Source organism: Choloepus didactylus, chromosome 12, assembly GCF_015220235.1.
Source record: "Choloepus didactylus isolate mChoDid1 chromosome 12, mChoDid1.pri, whole genome shotgun sequence".
In the NCBI taxonomy this organism is placed as follows: domain Eukaryota; kingdom Metazoa; phylum Chordata; class Mammalia; order Pilosa; family Megalonychidae; genus Choloepus; species Choloepus didactylus.
In genome coordinates this window covers 94,081,521-94,092,191 of record NC_051318.1, presented here as the reverse complement: position 1 = coordinate 94,092,191, position 10,671 = coordinate 94,081,521, and the positions used below count along the sequence as shown (strand labels likewise).

General features: G+C 41.0%; 1 protein-coding gene across 1 annotated transcript in view; it reads left to right on the top strand.

Moving 5' to 3' along the window:
- The first annotated feature begins 323 nt into the window (after positions 1–323).
- The window catches only part of SLC25A30 (solute carrier family 25 member 30), a 32,517-nt gene continuing 22,169 nt past the window's right edge, over positions 324–10,671 (top strand). The window contains exon 1 of the mRNA XM_037800512.1: positions 324–456. The gene's annotated coding sequence lies outside the window, so the exon portion shown is untranslated. The remainder of the gene's footprint in view (positions 457–10,671) is intronic.

The window sequence follows — 10,671 nt, the reverse complement described above, 5'->3', positions numbered from 1 at the left end:
TTTTTCAAACCAAAAAGCTGCGGTTAAAAAAAAAAAAAGTGCAGCCTGCGAAGGCACCTTCTCCGGCTCAGGCCCTGCGTCTTCAGTGTGTTTCCCAAGTTTCTCTTTCACCCCCTGAAGAGACGCAGGACCCTTGCCCGAGCCCCCAGCGGGTTGCGGGAGGTCGCGCGTAGAGCTCCCACCCGGCCCGCGCGCTCTCTGGGACTCCAGGCGCGCAGTTCCGCCGCCGGCCGTCAAGGGCGGGGCTTCGGGGCGGGGCCTGGGCGCTGCTGGCGGCCAATGGGAGCCGAGGCGGAGGGCGGGGATTTGAGGGGCGGGGCCGGGATCGGGGCCACGCGCAGACTCCTGGGCCACCCCCGGCGTCTCGCGGCCTTTTCTCTACTTTTTGGGCGTCTGCCGGCTTCGACTTCAACGGAGCTCAGGGAGGAGGAGCCGCAGGGCCGCCGCCGCCGCCGGGTAAGTGCCTCCGCCAGGTTGCGCCGCGCTTGCTCCGGGTCGTCCGTCCTCCGGCCCGCACCCCACTTCCTCCCACGGCTCCCGGGATCGGGGGCGCGCGCGCGAGAGAGACGCCCAGCCCCGCCGCGGGGGGTGCTGTCGCCATGCTCGGCCGCGGCCCGGGGGCTGCGAGGGTCGTGGGGCCGCGGGGAGCGCTCGGCTGCCCGGGCTGGGCCGCGCTCCTCGGGGTGTCGCCTTCGGCCAGGTAGCCTCTGCAGTTGCACGCGTTCCCGCCCGTCCTCGAGGGTGGGAGTGGAGTGACTGCTATTAAAATGTCATTTCGTTCCGGCAGCTCGGCGTGGGCGCCCGTGCTCGGCCCCGCGTGTTTCTTCTGCCCCCACCCTCCCTCCCGGGTCGCTGGCTCATTTAAAGCGTGCAGCCCGAGCACCGGCCAGCTTCCCATTGTGGGAAAGGGGACGCAGTACTTTGACTTGCTTGGGGAATGTGCCTGGTTGGCTCACCTCTCCAAGGACCGGCCGAATTCATTTGCTTGGCAAGTTGACGTAGCTTTGGATTTTAAGGCCTTTCTAGGTTTGAATGGTTTTATGTAAAGCAGTTGCAACCGCAATATCAGCATTATTGTTCTGCGCAAGCAGAGCACACACGATTCTTGCTTGCAGAATCTCGATTCATTCTTCATATGGTGGGAAAAGTGCAGAGGCGCGGATTCTGCCCTTGGCTTTGTCGCTGCCAAGCTTCGTGACAGTGGGACACAGTTAATTCATGTGAAATGAGGGAGTTGGTCTAGATATGGTTTGTAAGACTCCTTTGAAACCCCACATTTCACAAGTCTGATTTTTGGTCCTGGACATTTAAAATGAATAGGGAAAGTCCACGAAAGGGCAGCCCTGCAGGGAACAAGGATTTATGAGAGCGCAAAAGTTTGGAGACGTGATTACTGTTAAAGATTACCGTGTAAAGGGAACAGCAAGTAAAGATGAAAGGAGTTATCCAGAATTAATTATATAAGAGAAACTTGGAAAGCTCTCAGAATTTCCAGCAGCAAGTTCGATATTTAATTACCTCCCTCTGCAGCTGTACAAAGGAGTTAAGGAGGAAATAAACGCTAAGTAACCAGATTAGAGAAGATGTAGTGAGGAGAGAATGTATAACTTAATACATCCCTTAAGTATAGGGAGAATCCTTGGGGTTTCTTATTATGATAGATGTTTCCACTCAGAAAGCTTTTTTTTTTTTTTTTTTTAATAGTTTTGTATTTCTCTTGCAGGAAAATCCTACATTTTTTTTTTTTTTCTGAATGTGTAGAATTCGCTACCCTCCCACCCTCCAATAATTTTAGCAGCCTTTGGGAAATGGCATTTGGCTGTGTATCGAATAGAGGAATGAACATGTGTTCCTTCAGAGATACCTTAGTTTGAATATGATTGCTGTGTGACCTTGGGAAAGTCACTTTGCCTTTCTGAGGCTGCATTTCCTCATTTTGAAAAGTGCATGACAATAGGGATTTCATAAAGATGTGAGGATTAAATAAAATCCCTAATGTGGAAAGTGAACAACAATGCCTGAAGTATCAGGTATTCAGTAAGTGACAGCTGTCGTTGAGTTCACAGTGCAGCTAAGGGAGATGGCCACTGGGTTCTAGCCAGGTCAGGAGGGCTACTGCAAGGGAGAAAGGGATAGGCAGCCCCTTCTATGCCTGCCACTTGGGCTCTGGAATTGCTGAGATCCTTTCCCTGGATCTGCCCAAACACTATTTACCACTGAGGACACATCAGTCTCCCTCATTGTTGGCCTGGGTGTGGCTAAATCCACTTCAGTGGACACAGAGTAGGGATTTTTTTTTTTTTTAATTGTGCTAGGAAGTTAAGGAATGTGTGTGAGGAGAAGCTCTCCAAAGCGAAGAAATGGTTTCGATTACGGAACACAGATTTCAGCACAACATGATTTACACTCTGTCACAGAGGTCCTGGATGGTACAGCTTATTGGCACGTGGTCTTAGCTAGAACCTTGTCTTTGTTTGGATGTTTAACCAGCTACTGAGCCTTCTGGCTCTTACATTTAAGTCAAGTGATCCTTTCTTTTACTTGGCGAGCATTAACTGGGGGAAGGCCCAGTTTCTTAACTGTTTAGGGGATCTAGTCCTAGCATTCAGAAAGGAAAAGAGACAAAACATTTCACCTGCTTCTAGTTAACTTTTAAAAATTGTAGTTGAGTGAAAAATCCTATCTTACAGTTTAACCTGGAATGTTGATACAGAAGTGGCCACAACTTTGCAGTAGATAAGTATATTGCAGTGGTGTATCTGAATTGGGAACTGGAGAGTATGTGGTCCCAAACCTTGGGGAGGCAGTTCCATGACAATTATTATTTTTAAAATTTTTATAATTTTTCTTACTAGAGATGTTGTCGGTTTACAGAAAATCATTCAGAAAATACAGTTTCCATATAACCCTCCTTCCCCCCATTATTAACATCTAGCTTTAGTGTGATACCTTTGCTAAAAATTGTTGGAAGAATATTATTATAATCTCCTATTAATTACAGTCCATAGTTTACCTTAGGGTTCACTATTTGTGTTGTATAGTCTTAAGGTTTTTTTAAAAATTTTAATTCTAGTAACATGTATACAACCTAAAATATTCCCCTTCCCTTTAAACAGTCATGTATCTAATTCAATGCAGTTAATTACGTTTGCGATGTTGTGCTACCGTCATCACCATCCATTACCAAAACTTTTCCATCACCTCAATAGAAACTCTGTACCTGTTAAGCATTAACTCCCCATTCCCTATCCCAACCCGGGCCCCTGGTTAATCTACATTCTTGTTTCTGACTGTGGATTTGCATATTCTAATTATTTTATATCAGTGAGATCATATAATATTTGCCCTTTTGTGTCTGGCTCATTTCACTCAGCATAATGTCCTTTAGGTTCATCCATGTTGTCACATGCATCAGGACTTGATTCTTTCTACCAGCTGAATAATATTCCATTGTATGCATACACCACATTGTATTTGTGCATTCATTGGTTGCTGGACACTTAAGTTGCCGCCACCTTTTGGTGATTGTGAATAATGCCTCTGTGAACATCAACGTGCAAATATCTGTTTGAGTCCCTGTTTTCAAGTCTTCTGGGTATATACCTAGTAGCAGGATTGCCAGGTCATATGGTAATTCTATACTTACCTTTGTGAGGAACCACCAAACTGTCTTCCACTGTGGCTGCACCATTTTACTCCCACCAGCAATGAATGAGTGTTCCAATTTCTCTACAGCCTCTCCAACACTTGTTATTTTCTGATTTAATAGTAGTCATTCTAGTGAGTGTAAGATGGTATCTCATGGTTTTGATTTGCATTTCCCTAATGACTCATAATATTGAATGTCTTCTTATGTGCTTTTAGCTGTTTGAATATCTTTGGAAAAATATCTATTCAAGTCTTTTGCCCATTTTTTTGTTGAGTTGTTTGTCTTTTTGTTGTTGAGTTGTAGGATTTCTTTATATATTCTGGATATTAAGCCCTAATTGAATATATGGTTTCCAGATTTTTTTTTTGCACTCTCTAGGTTGTCTTTTTTGCTTTCATGATGATGTAAGTTCTTTGATGCAGAAAAATTTTAAATTTTGATGAAGTCCCATTTTTCTATTTTTTTGTTGTTGTTTGTTTGTTTGTTTGTTGCTCGTGCTTTTGTTGTAAAGTCTAAGAAACCGTTGCCTAACACAAGGTTCTGTAGATGCTTCCTTATATTTTCTTCTCGGCGTTTTATAGTTTTGGTTCTTAAATTGAGGTCTTTGACCCATTTGAGTTGATTTTTGTATATAATAGGACAGAGGTCCACCTTTCTTCTTTTGCATATGGATATTCAATTCTCCCAGCACCATTTGTTGAAGAGACTGTTCCTTCCAGTTGAGTGGACTTGACAGCCTTGTAAAAATCAATGGGCCATAGATGTGTGAGGGTCTATTTCTGAACTCTCAATTTTATTCCACTGGTCACTATACCTATCCTTGTGCCAGTACCATGTTTTGTTTTGTTTTTTTTTTTGTTTTGTTTTTACCACTGTAGGTTTGTAATATGTGTTAAAGTCAGGCAGTGTGAGTCCTCCAACTTCATTCTTTTTTTTTCCCTAGATATTTTTGGCTATTCGGGGCCCTTTACACTGCCAAATAAATTTGATAATTGCCTTTTCCATTTCTGTAAAGTAGGCTGTTGGAATTTTGATTGGGATTGCGTTGAATCTTTAAATCATTTTGGGTAGAATTGATATGTTAATAATAATTAGTCTTCCAATCCATGAAATGGAATGTCCTTCCATTTATTTAGGTCTTCTTTGATTTCTTTTAGCAATGTTTTGTAGTTTTCTGTGTATAAGGCCTTTACATCCTTGGTTAAATTTATTCCTAGGTATTTGATTTTTTTAGTTGCTATTATAAATGGAAACTTTTTCTTGATTTCCTTTTCAGATTGTTCGTTACTGGTGTATAAAGACGCTACCGATTTCTTCATATTGATCTTTTTCCTTGCCACTTTGCTGAATTTGCTTATTAGTCCTAGTAGCTTTTTTTGTGGATTTTTCTCTATATAGTGTCATGTCATCAGCAAATAGGGAAAGTTTTACTTCTTCCTTTCCAATTTAGAGGACTTATTATGTCATTATCTTGTCTAATTGCTCTGGCTAGAACTTCCAGTGGTGGAAGACAGACAGTGGTGACAGTGGGCATCCTTGTCTTGTAGATCTTAGAGGGAAAGCTTTCAGTCTTTTACCATTGAATATGATGTTAGCTGTCGGTTTTTCATATATGCCCTGTATTATGATGAGGAAATTCCTTATCAAAAAAGGGGTGCTTGGTTTTGTCAAATGCCTTTTCTGCGTCAGTTGAGATTATCATGATTTTTTTCCCTTTGTTCTATTAATGTGGTATATTATACTAATTGATTTTATATGTTGAAGCACCCTTGCATAATTCTTTTAAGGTGCTGTTGGATTAAGTTTTCTAGTATTCTGTTGAGGGCTTTTGCATCTATTTTCATAAGGGATATTGGCTGTAATCTATTTTCTTTGATATTTTTATAAGACGTTAGTAATAGGATGATGTTAGCCTCATAGAATGAGTTAGGGAGTGTTCCTGCCTCTTCAGTTTTTTGGATAAGTTTTCGCAGGATGAGTGTTTATCCTTCTTGGCATGTTTGGTAAAATTCACGAGTAAAGCCATCTGGTCCTGGACTTTTCTTGGTTGGGTGGTTTTGATGACTGATTGAATCTTTTTTTTTTTTTTTGTTATTGGTCTGTTGAGAACTTCTGTTTCTTCTTGGATCAGTGTAGGTAGTCTGTGTGTTTCTAGGGATTGTGTCTAGTTTATCTAATTTGTTGAGATACGGTTGCTAATAGTATCCTCTTATAATCCTTTTCCTTTCTGTGGGTCGACAGGAATGTTCCCCATTTCACTTCTGATTTTAGTTATTTGTGTCCTCCCTTTTGTTTTCTTTGTCTGTCTAGGTAAAGTTTTGTCTATTTTATTGATTTTTTTTTCAAAGAACCAACATTTGTTTTCATTGATTATCTCTATTGTTTTTAATTCTCTATTTCATTTATCTCCACTCTAATCTTTATTTCCTTCCTTCTGCTCATTTTATGTATAGTTTGCTCTTTTTCTAGATCCTCCACTTGGGAGGTTAGGTCTCTGATTTGAGAGCTTTCCTCTTTTTAATGTAAGCATGTAGAGCTATAAATTTCCCTCTCAGGACTGCCCTTGGTACATCCCTTAAGTTGTAGTATGTTGTGTTTTCATTTTCATTTGCTTCAAGCTATTTTCTAATTTTCTTGTGATTTCTTCTATGACTAGTTGTTTAAGGGTATGTTGGTTAATTTCCACATTTTGTGTATTTTCCAGTTTTCTCTCTGTTGTTTCTACCTTCATTCCATTGTGTTCAGAGAGATACATTACATGAATCAGTATTTTTAAATTTATTGAGGCTTGTTTTGTGATCTGATATACAGTCTATCCTGGAGAGTGACCACGTGCGCTAGAGAAGAATGTATATTCTGCTTCTGTTGGGTGAAGTGTTCATATATGTCTATTAGATCAAGTTGGTTTATAGTATTCTTCAAGTCTTCTATTTTCTTATTGATCTTCTGTCTAGATGCTGCATTTATTATGAAAAGTGGTATATTGAAGTCTCTTACTATTAATTAGAACCATCTAGTTTGTGCTTCAGATCAGTCAATATTTGCTTCATATATTTTGGGGCTCTGCCATTTGATGCATGTTTCGGTTTGCTAAAGCTGCTGGAATGCAAAATACCAGAAATGGATTGGCTTTTATAAAGGGGGTTACAAATTTACAGTCCTAAGGCCATAAAAGTGTCCAAACTAAGGCATCAATAAGAGGATACTGTGCTGGTTTGGATGTATTATGTCCCCCAAAATGCCATGTTCTTTAATTCCATCTTGTAAGGGCAGATGTATTAGTGTTGGTTAGGTTGGAATCTTTGGATTAGGTTGTTTCCATGGAGATGTGACCCACCCAACTGTGGGTGATACCTTTGATTAAATTATTTCCACAGAGGTGTGGCCCCACACATTCAGTGTGGGTCTTGATTAGCTTACTGGGGCCCTATAAGAGTTCAGACAGAAGGAGGTGCAGCTTAGAGAGGCATTTTGGAGACAGCTGTTGAAAGCAGCCTTTACTGACACTTTGGAGATGCTAGCCCAGAGTTTGCTCCAGAGAAGCTAAGAGAGGACAAACGCCCGAAGAGCGACATTTTGAAGAATGCGCAGGAGCTGAGAGGGGAACTGGAACACAATTCTGATCAGCAGATGCCAGCCAGATGCCTTATCAGCTAACAGAGGTTTTCCAGATGCCATTGGCCTTCCCTCAGTGAAGGTATACTTGTGCTATTGCTTTGATTTGGATCTTTTCATGGCCTTCAGACGGTAAATTTGTAACCAAGTAAATCCTCTTTATAACAGTCTGTATTTTGTATAACAGCAGCATTAGCAAACTGGAACAGATGCCTTCTCTGAAGAAAGGCTGATGGCATCTGGGATCCCACTGTCCCATGGGAAGGCACATGGTGACATCTGCTGATCCTTCTCTCCCGGGTTCTGGTTTCAAAATGGCTTTCTCCAAAATGTCTCTGGCTTCTGTTTTAGTTTCTCTGTGTCCTTTGCTTATTTCTCTCAGGGTGTTTCTGTCTCTCTCAGTGTCTCTGAGCTCTACTTTTTATCCTTTCATAGAGGATACCAATAAACTAAGACCTACCTTGAATGGGTAGGGTCACATCTCCATGGAAATAATCTAATCAAAAGGTCCCACCCACAATAGGTCTGTCCTCACAAGATTGGATTAAAAGATCTTGGCTTTTCTGGGGTATGTAACAGTTTCAAACCGGCACAGTGCACAAATTGTTATATCTTATTGAATTGACTCCTTTGTCAGTATACAGTGACTTTCTTTGTCCCTCATAACAATTTTTGACCTAAAGTCTATTTTCTCTGATTAGTGTAGCTACCCCAACTCTCTTTTGGTTATGGTGTATTGTTTTCGTGGTGTATTTTTTTCCACTATTTCTCTTTCAACCTACTTGTGTCTTTGAATTTAAGATGAGTCTCTTGTGAATAGCATTTCATCCATTCTGCCAATCTTTGCCTTTTGACTGGAGAGTTTAATCCATATACATTTAAAGTAACTACTGATAATGTAGAACTTTCTTCTGCCATTTTGCTATTTGGTCTTTGCAAGTATCACACCTTTTTTTTTTTTTTTTTACCCTCAATTTGTCTGTTATTCCCCGCTTCCATATTCTTTGTGGTTACCATGGATTTGAATTTAACACCCTAAATCTATAGCATTCGTGTTTGATTTGATACCAAGTTAACTTCAATAGCATACACTTACACTGTTCCTATACCCCTCTGCCCCCCACCTTTTTGTTTTACTTGTTACAAATTATATCTTTATACATTGTATGTCCAAAACCATAGATTTATCGTTACTTTCTTATACATTTGCATTTTCAAACCTTTAAGAAGTAAAATATGGAGTTATTACTCAGAAAACACAATACAATTGTACTGGCATTTATAATTACCTGTATGGTTACTGTTCTGGTTTGCTAATGTTGCTGTTACGCATAATACCAGAAATGGATTGGCTTTTATAAAGGGGGTTTATTTGGTTACAAAGTTGCAGTCTGAAGGCCATAAAATATCCAAGGTAAGGTATCAACAATTGGGTACCTCCATTGAAGGATGGCCATTGGCATCCAGAAAACCTCTGTTAGGTCGGAAGGCCTGTGGCTGGTGTTCTCTTGCTCCCAGGTGGCATTTCAAAATGGCATTCTCCAAAATGTTGTTCTTGGGGCATTTTGTCCTCTCTTAGCTGCAGCTGCTCTCCACAATGTCACTGTTAGGTGCTCTGAGAATCTTCTGTCTGTGAACTCCTTTATACGACTCCAGTGATCCAATTAATACCCCCCCTAAATGGGCAGGGTAACACCTCCATGAAAATTATCCAGTCAAGCATTTCACTCACAGTTGATTGAGTCACATCTCCATGGAAACACTCAATCAAGGGGTGCCAACTTAATCAACACTAATATGTCTGCCTCCACAGGACTGCATCAAAGATAATGGCATTTGCCATAATACATTCAAACCAGCACAGTTACCTTTACTGGAGGTATTTGTTTCTTTCTGCCACTTCAATCCATTGTCTAGTGTCCTTTCCTTTTGTTCTGAAGATTTCCCTTTAGCACTGCTTATAGGGAAGCACCTATAAGCAGTGCTAAATGAATGACTAGAATTCATTCTAGTGATGAATTCCCTCAGCTTTTGTTTTTCTGGAAATATCATCTCACCCTCATTTTTGAAAGACAGTCTTGCTGGATATAAAATTCTAGGTTGGCAATTGTTCTAGTTTGCTAATGCTGCTGGAATTCAAAACACCAGAGATGGATTGGCTTTTATAAAAGGGGGTTTATTTGGTTACACAGTTACAGTCTTAAGGCCATAAAGTGTCCAAGGTAACACATCAGCAATCGGGTACCTTCACTGGAGGATGGCCAATGGTGTCTGGAAAACCTCTGTTAGCTGGGAAGGCACGTGACTGGCGTCTGCTCCAAAGTTCTGGTTTCAAAATGGCTTTCTCCCAGGATGTTCCTCTCTAGGCTGCAGTTCCTCAAAAATGTCACTCTTAGTTGCACTTGGGATATTTGTCCTCTCTTAGCTTCTCCGGAGCAAGAGTCTGCTTTCAACGGCCATCTTCAAACTGTCTGTCATCTGTAGCTCCTGTGCTTTCTCCAAAGTGTCCCTCTTGGCTGTAGCTCCTCTTCAAAACATCACTCACAGCTGCAGCTGCACTGAGTTCCCTCTGCCCATCAGCTTGTTTATATGGCTCCACTGATTAAGGCCCACCCTGAATGGGTGGGGTGCATTTCCATGCAAATCTAATCAGCACCAAAACATCTGCCCCACAAGACTGCATCAAAGAATATGGCTTTTTCTGGGGGACATAATACATTGAAACCAGCACAGCAATTGATTTCTTTCAGCACTTTAAATATTTCATCTCACTGCCTTCTTGCTTTATGGTTTCTGATTAGAAATCGGAGCTTAATCTTATTGGACTTCCTTGTACAGAGCTTGTTGCTTTTCTCTTGCAGCTTTCAGAACTCGCTGTTTGTCCTTGACATTTGACAAGTTGACCACTATGTGTCTGGGCGTGATTCTCTTCAAGTTTGTCCTGTTTGGGGTTTGTTGGGATTCTTGCATGTGCATATTCATTTCTTTTGTTAAATTTGGTGAGTTTTCTATCATTATTTCTTTGAATATTCCTTCTTCCCCTTTTTCTCTTCTCCTTCTGGGACTCCCATTATGTGCATATTGGTATGTTTGATGGTGTCTCACAGGTCTCTTAGGCTCTCTCTGCTTTTTTTAAAATTCTTTTTTCTTTCTGCATCTCACCTTAGATCATTTCAGTTGTCCTGTTTTCAAGTTTACTGATTCTTCTGCTGTTGAAACCCTGTAGGGAATTTTTTCATTTCAGTTATCATGGTCTTCAACTCCAGTGTTTCTCTCTGGTTCCTTTTAAAAAAGTCTCTCTCTGTATTGATATTCTCATATTTTTCATTCATTTTCCCCTGATAATCAACTGTAATGGCATGCAGAATTGACTACTTAAAAAGGGAATTTAAATGGCAGTGCAGGAT